Source organism: Camelus dromedarius, unplaced genomic scaffold (genome assembly GCF_036321535.1).
Source record: "Camelus dromedarius isolate mCamDro1 unplaced genomic scaffold, mCamDro1.pat HAP1_SCAFFOLD_37, whole genome shotgun sequence".
In the NCBI taxonomy this organism is placed as follows: Eukaryota; Metazoa; Chordata; class Mammalia; order Artiodactyla; family Camelidae; genus Camelus; species Camelus dromedarius.
The window spans coordinates 851,598-859,224 of NW_026989785.1; the positions used below are offsets into that span (position 1 = coordinate 851,598).

The following is a 7,627-nucleotide window of genomic DNA, read 5'->3' on the forward strand; positions in this document are numbered from 1 at the left end:
TGAGACACTGGATTCTTGGTCCCATGGCTCTGTGTGTTCTGGGACATCTGGGGACTTCAGCACTGTTTTAGGGGCTTTGGGTCCCACCTCTTCATAGCATTCCTGAGATGAGATCTGTGGGTTCACCCTCATTCTTGAGTGTATTGTGCATTTTTTCTAGAACCAACACACGCCACCGTGGCAGCACTGCTTTGACCACGCGCTGGGACAGCGTGTGCTTGTCAGTTCTTGGGTTTAAATTTTCTGTTCTAATTTCTATCATGGGGTATATTGACAGATACACTCCATGTAAACAGAAGCTCTGTGGGGTTTTCAGCAACTTCTAAGAACATAAATATTCCTGAAGCAGCTAATCTTCCTCCCAACAAGTGAGGAGCAAGCCGGCAAGTCCTGGGTGCCTGTGGCGGCCAAGCTGTGCAGCCCAGGCTGCTCACCGAGGAGCAAGGAGAAAACCTTAAAAACCTCCTTCCATGCTGTCTTTCACAGAATCTCAGAACTGAATGTTTTAATATTTAAAGAGGGGTGATTAGTTTTTTTATATATTATTTTATTTTTTTCCTTTTTCAGTATTATTAGGTATAATTATTACAGTTCAACTCCACATACACATTGCATGTAAATACATGTATAGAGTATACTGCATTTTTTTAGTTACATATATGTACTAATTATTGTTTCTAAGAACAGATTAGAGTTTCAGATTTTTAAACTTACATAGTTACCAGAGGAATAAAGCCAACTACAAAAGAATAATAAACAGAATATGGTAATCCAATCACAAAGGACAGTCATATGTGCTTAAGCATATTCAAGAAATCAAAATAACAATTAGTTCATTTGTGGTCTTATTATTATTGCTATTAATTTTAGATTCCTCATAAATGAAGTCATATGGCATTTTTCTTTCTCTTTTCACCCCACTTCACTTAGAATGACAGTCTTCAGGTCCATCCATGTTGCTGCAAATTGCATCTGTTGTGGCTGAGTAGTATTCCATTGTAGATATGTATCACCTTGTCTTTATCCAGTCATGTGCTGATGGACATTTGTGTTGTTTCCATGTTCTTTGTTCTATGTCCCTTCTGGCAACAATTACGGATTTTAAATATTTTCCACCTTAAAATCCTTCCTGAAGGAGACTTGGTAACAGGAATCAAAAACAGTTACAGCACAGGGTTGTGTGTGATGGGCCCTAGGGGCTTGGTAGGAAGGTTGGCAGAAAAGATTTCAGATTCTGATCAAATGATTCCTCCTCTTGTAGCCCTGCTGACCGCCTCTCTCACGGCCTGCCCTACTAGTCTGACCAGTCCCTGCTGTGAATCCCACTGTATTGTGCACAAATTTTTTCCAATTGGTGTCATCCCGTAGGGACCTTAGGTGAGGCACCTAAGCTCCTGTGTTGGTTTCTTCCATCAGCCCTTAACTTCCTTGGGAGCTAGGACTGACTCATTGCCCCAAGGATTCCTAATGCCTATTGAGATGCCTGATACAGCTGGTACTTAACGAGCACATAAGTCAAATGGAAAAACCTGATCAAAGAAATGGCCCTCCTTTTTCAGACATGCCTACTTGAGTACATAGGGTAATATGACATGTTTTCTTGAATTTGCTGTCAAATACTTCAACAAAGGACAAGTAAAAGAACAAAGGTCTGAATAAAGGAAATATGGAAATGTTTGTGAATTCCTTAATCTGGGTGATGGGCTTATTGTACTATATTTATTGATGTATACTTAAGTTATTTTATAATTTTCTTATCATTAGCTGAATAGCAAGTATTAATACGTATTAATTGAAATCCTTTGAGCCGACCAAACTTACCCCACACAAAATCCTTAATGTACTAGTAGTGTGTCTTACAGAAATCTTTTCCCATAAAGACAGGAAAAAAGGGAAAGACAGATCTGTGCAGTATTTCCACATTGTCAAAAGACCAAAGACCGACACAAAGAAGAGATTCTAAAAAAGATAAAGAGGCTGAAATCAATGTCCTGAAAACCTAGCCAAGAATTCTAAATGTCCCAACTTAACTAACCGCAGCACTGCCGCATCAAGAATGGGGCAAGTAGAACCTTGAGGATTTTTTTAAATAAATAAATAATGATCCAGTTCCTACCACAGGCAATTATGGTAAGAGTGAGTATTAGTTCTAACACCAACTAGTGTACAAATTATTATTTATACTTGATTCAAACTGCTTCTTCTATAAAATCTGAATCTTTTTATTCTTAAAACAGATTTGTGGCATATGACCTAGTGATAAAATTTTCAACTTGCTTGTATTCAAAAAGTTCACCAATGTGAGAGTTTATTACAACAACTATTGCTTTTTGGGAAACCCATGTGCCTTGTCACTCTCTTCCATAATATTTCCTGTGGAAAATTCAATCCCTCATTCAGGAAGGGGCTGAGCAGTCTGATGGAAAACCTTCATACACTGCAACACAAGAAAATGAAAATGACAGTGAGCAGCCCGTGAAGCCGGCAGACACACACAGCTCATGGCTGTGTTCCCGCAATGAATTTCTGTAACCAGCAGGGAAAATGTGCATTTCAAGAAATAGACATAAACACTTTTCAGGACCTAAGCACATAATTTCCCTTTCAGGGTTTAGTGGGCTTCCATTTAATTCTATGAGAAGTGTTTAAAACAACAGAACAACAGCTGAGGTATGGTTTAAAGTAACATTTGTCTTAGTGAAAATAAAGCCAGCTGATAGTTATCATTTTTACTTTATTTGATCTCACTCTCCTACTTTACCTCCCCAACCTCCTCCACAAAATGATGGTGAACGTCCCCTCCTGGGTCAGAAGTCTAAGTAGAAAGTACCAATCACATGGAGGTGTGCTTTGTTGTTTTATTTTTCAAAAGAAACATGTTTCATTCATGTGATTTAAAATTAAGATCAAGAAACAAACTCTATTCAATGAATGGTAGCCAACACATGTCGTCATAGCTGATCATCAGGTTTGGCCCCACGTTACACACATTTACATGGACATGTGACATGTGCTGTCATGGGACATGGTGAGTGGGGACAGGGTCTCTGCTCTCACAGGGCACACAGCCTGGTCGGGGAGGCAGTGTTCAATCATTGCCTTTTTTTTTAATGTACTTACAAATTATGGGAAATGCTATTTAAAAAGAACAAAGTGAGTCAATGAAAGTGAAAAATTCAAGGACAGTATTTAGGCTGAGGAAAGACAGGGAACCTCTTTGAAGAGCTGACACTCCACTGAGACCCAAAGGACAACTCCGGTGCTGCAGGTGAAGGGCAGTGACACATTGATAAAGGGCTGATATCCAGAATACACCAAAATCTCTTTAAACTCAACAAGAAGAATGAATAACCTGCTTAAAAAATGAGCAAAATGCCTCAACACACACCTCAACATAGAAGGAAACTAGATGCCAAAGAAATCTATGGAAACATGCTCCACAGCATCTGGCATCAAGGGGCTGCAGACTGAAACAGCGAGGTATCACTGCACACCTGTCAGAACTGCCAAAACTCAGAACACTGACAGCACCAAATGCTGGTGAGGATGTGGAGCGTCAGGAATTCTCTTGCATTGCTGGTGGGAATGAAAAATGGCCCAGATACTTTGGAAGACGGTCTGGCAATTTTTTACAAAACTAAACGTACTCCTACCATATGATCTGGCAACTGTGCTCCTTGGTGTTTACTGAACAAAATGGAAAATTACGTCCACACACAAATCTGCATACAGATGTTAATAGCAGCTTTATTCATAATCACCAGAACTCAGAAACAACTAAGCTGTTCTTCAGTAGGTGAATGGATAAATAAACTGTGGTCCAGGCAGAAAATGGACTATTTATGGTGTTAAAATGAACTGAGTTATCAAGGCATGGAAAGACATGGAGGAACCTTAAATGCATATTACTAAGTGAAAGAAGCCAATCTGGGAAGGTTCTGCAACTGTCTGATTCCAACTGTATGGTGTTCTGGGAAAGGCAAAACCACAGAGACTAAAAGATCAGTTACTGTCAGAGGCTAGAGGGGAAGGAGTAATGAATGAGGTGCAGCACGGAGCATTTTTAGGGTCACTAAGACAGACTACTCTGTATGATGCTGTGATGGTAGAAACATGTCATTGTACATCTGTCCAAACCCACAGAGTGCACACCACCAAGTGTAAATCCTAGTGTCAAGTATGGGCACTTAGTGATGATGACGTGTCAGTGTAGGTTCACCCATTGTCGCAAATGCACGCTCAGGTACAGGCGTCAATAGTGAGGAGGCTGTGGGGACAAACTGCAGTTCATACACCCAATCCAGCCCCAGCCACTGCTGTGAATAAAGCTCTGTGGGTGTGTGGACTGTCCGGCTGCTCTGGCGTCTGAACAGCAGAGATGAGCAGCCGCACCAGAGATCAGGAGGTTTGCAGATCCTGAAATATTGACTCCCAAGCCCTTGACAGAAAAAAGTCTGCTGTGTCCTGTTCTACACGAATCACAATTCACCCTGATGAGACAGGAGAGCAGGGCCCAAACAAGGCATGGTTAATCGGACTGAAGCAATGTTTTAGTTCCAAAACCTTTGTTGAAGTCCTGCAGAATCAGTGACAGACTGTAGCCAGGAAGCGTCTGCAGAAGGAGTCGGTAGCAGGCCTTCCCGCCAGGCTCCGGGATGCCGGGGGCCGCGCGCTGCACGGGGGCCACCCACTTGAAGAAGACGGACTTGCAGTGGAAGCCGATCAACTCATAGAGCTCGGAGAGGATGCTGCACTGCTGAATTCTCTCCTAGGAACGCTGAAGCACAGGGAGAAAAGCAACAAGCATCTGAACGAAACATGTAAGTGAAAAAAGACACGTAAAAAAGGTTTTCCCATAAAACAGAGACCTGATGACACAGGAAGGAAGAGGAAGGCTGACTTCGTGCACTGATGGGACCGGATGCAGAAATGCAGGGAAGCAGCGCTGTGCAGATGCTCCAGACCCCCTCCGGCCCCACCTCTCCACGTTCATCCTGTCCTTTTCCTAGAAAGGCCTGTATTCCCTGAAACAGAGGAATCTGCTCCCTACACATGAGACGCAGAGAAAGGAAGGAGCAAAAGAAAGGGAAAGTAAAGGAACAACGTTTCATCTAGACCCTAGTATTTGGGCAGGACTTTCACCAAACACACATCTTTTCAAAGCACAGAGCACACAGTGAGAAGCTGACAGAGTGATTGCGACTTCTGCTCCTTAAGCACCAGCTACCTGCCAGCACATGCTGCCCCCCTTACTGAATCATTACAATCATCTCAGAAACTATTACTACCCCGGCTCACAGGCAAGGAAATCTGAAACTCGGGGAGGAATTATTAACATCCTGGACAATGTCCCACGACCCAGAATTGTCAGAGCCTCCACAGACCCTGGACTAAAATGCTCCACTTCACCACGGGCCCTGAGCCTCAGGCTGAGGCCACATCAGGTCTGCATGGGCCCAGAGCACGAGTATGTGGGACAGGGAATGGTCCCACTCGAAGTGCCTGGCCAAGGCCCTCAGAAACCTATGAAATGAAACCAAATCCCCAAACTCATTTCCAACCCACTGCCCTGTCCGGGAGGACTGCTCGGCACATCTGGCTTATCACCTGTGCACAGGCTGTGCAAGGGGCCCAGACAGTGACGTGACGTCCCAGTGGAAGTGGCTCGGAGACCGCTTCATCACAGGACAGACGCTCCCGGCTTCCAACGTTAACTCTCCATTCCATTTTCAACTGGAAAGTAAGTTTAGACTTGTTTTCCTCTCCTAGAAACAAGGAGAGTGGTAACATCAGCAGGAAACTCAAGACTGAGGAAGAGTCTCCTGGCCATCTGGAAGGATAGGCCGGGGAGGGAACAGAGACAGGGATCAGAAAGACCCGTGTTACAGTCCAAAGTCTGCACATCACTCGCTTTGACAGTTTACTTATTAATACAGGTGAAAAAATCTAATTATGATTGTTGGGAAAACTAATTGAAATAACGTATGCCACTAGCATACGTCTAAAATCCTTCATGAGTGTCCCAGAAATGGAAGTGATCGTGGTTAGTTACTGTCTGCCAAGTCTTGGGTGCTAAGCCCACATCAGCCAGCCAGAGATGTGCCAGAGAATGCCTCACCAGCTAGCAGCCTTCTCCAACTTGGAAACTCACAGTGTCTGAAGAACAGGCAGTGGTGGATGCTTTGGGACACTCTGGAGGTAGCACTCCACTGATGACTTTAAAAAGCTGGGGAGAATTTAGGGGACCATACAGTTCAAATACAGAAAACACATTCCATGTCTGCCCACATTCATCTCTAGCCATGATGATTCAGAGAGGAAATACATATTCAAACGTACACCATTTTCCCACATAAGTGCATCAAAACAATTTGGAAAGAATGTAACTTTCTTCTCTAGATCACACAGCGGGGATTACAAGGTTTGTACTGAGAGCCCTACTTGTAAAACATCTGCTAAAATAACTGGGTCCACTATCAGTCCATTCAAAGAGAAGGATGGAAAAGAACAAAGCCAAGCTAATATGCTCCAGTTTTTGGTGGGTTACAATGTCACAAAGGAGATGGACAGGTCATCAAGGAACCACCCTGCCGTGATGACGGAGCCGGGCAACGGGGTGGGCGGCAAGATGTATGACGCAGCCGCAGCTGTGCCCGCACTTCTAGGCAGGTATCCAAAGTCTCCTCGACATGGCGTCCAATGCTTGTGCCCACGTCCTCATCACCTGAGATGTATTTAAGAGAAATGAAAACTAATAAACGGAAAATACCTTTGGTGGGCACACCGTCCAAAGAGCAAAGTCACAGTTTGACAACTGGCCATCCCGGTTCCCTGGGATTCATTCTTGGAGAACCTTAAAAACCACCCCTCTGTCCTCAAGAAGTGCTGCCTACTTGTCCTATCTTTGGCTCAGGGATACAGCACGTTCACGTGAACTTCAATGTCTGCACAGATTTGACTGTCTTTCTCCAGGTTCATTTGTCCATTCTGAAGAGGCCTGAGTTAAGTCCATCTTCTGTAAGATCAATTCCCTCCAGTGAAAACTCATCGAGCCTGCAATTAAAAGCCAACTGAACAGGACTGTCCTCAGCTAAAAATGTCACCCACCCTTCACTGCTTTCTTAATTTCCTTTCCTAGCTAATTGCAACAGACTAAAACCTCCCTCCACCCAGCTCCCCAACTATGTCAAACAGAAAGTAAGGTCCATAAAAGAGGAGACAACTCCATAGTCACCTCTGAATTCCTAGCATATACTAATGTCAATAAATAGAACTATGATTATGGCTTCTTTCCTTTAAAACCTTTCTGGTTATTTAAATGAGACCTTGGAAGAGAGCTGTTTGGGTGTAGTATCTTGATCCAGAAGACTCAGGAGGCCTTTTTCGGAATGGCTGTTCACTGTTTCATTCAAAACACAACTTCTCATTCCGGGAGGAGCTGTGATTTTCTGCCAGGAGATTGTGGTCACTCTCATGCCAGAACAGCTTTAAACTAAATCCTTACTTTGGATTTGTTATTTTTCCCTGCTTCCCCAAAAATTGACTTTCCTTAATTTCTTGCTTTGAGGAATGATATTTTTCTTTCTTTCTAATTCACCCTTTATTAAACAGGATTCTCAGGATGTAC

At 43.3% G+C, this 7,627-nt stretch overlaps 1 long non-coding RNA gene across 1 annotated transcript; it reads right to left on the reverse strand.

The window, feature by feature from the left end:
- Positions 1–4,395: 4,395 nt before the first annotated feature.
- On the reverse strand, positions 4,396–7,279 carry LOC135320652 (uncharacterized). The gene is made up of 3 exons (XR_010379907.1): positions 6,770–7,279; positions 5,608–5,765; positions 4,396–5,046 (listed from the first exon to the last, which is right to left on the reverse strand). It is a non-coding gene; the product is annotated as an uncharacterized LOC135320652 (long non-coding RNA).
- Between the last annotated feature and the right edge of the window lie 348 nt (positions 7,280–7,627).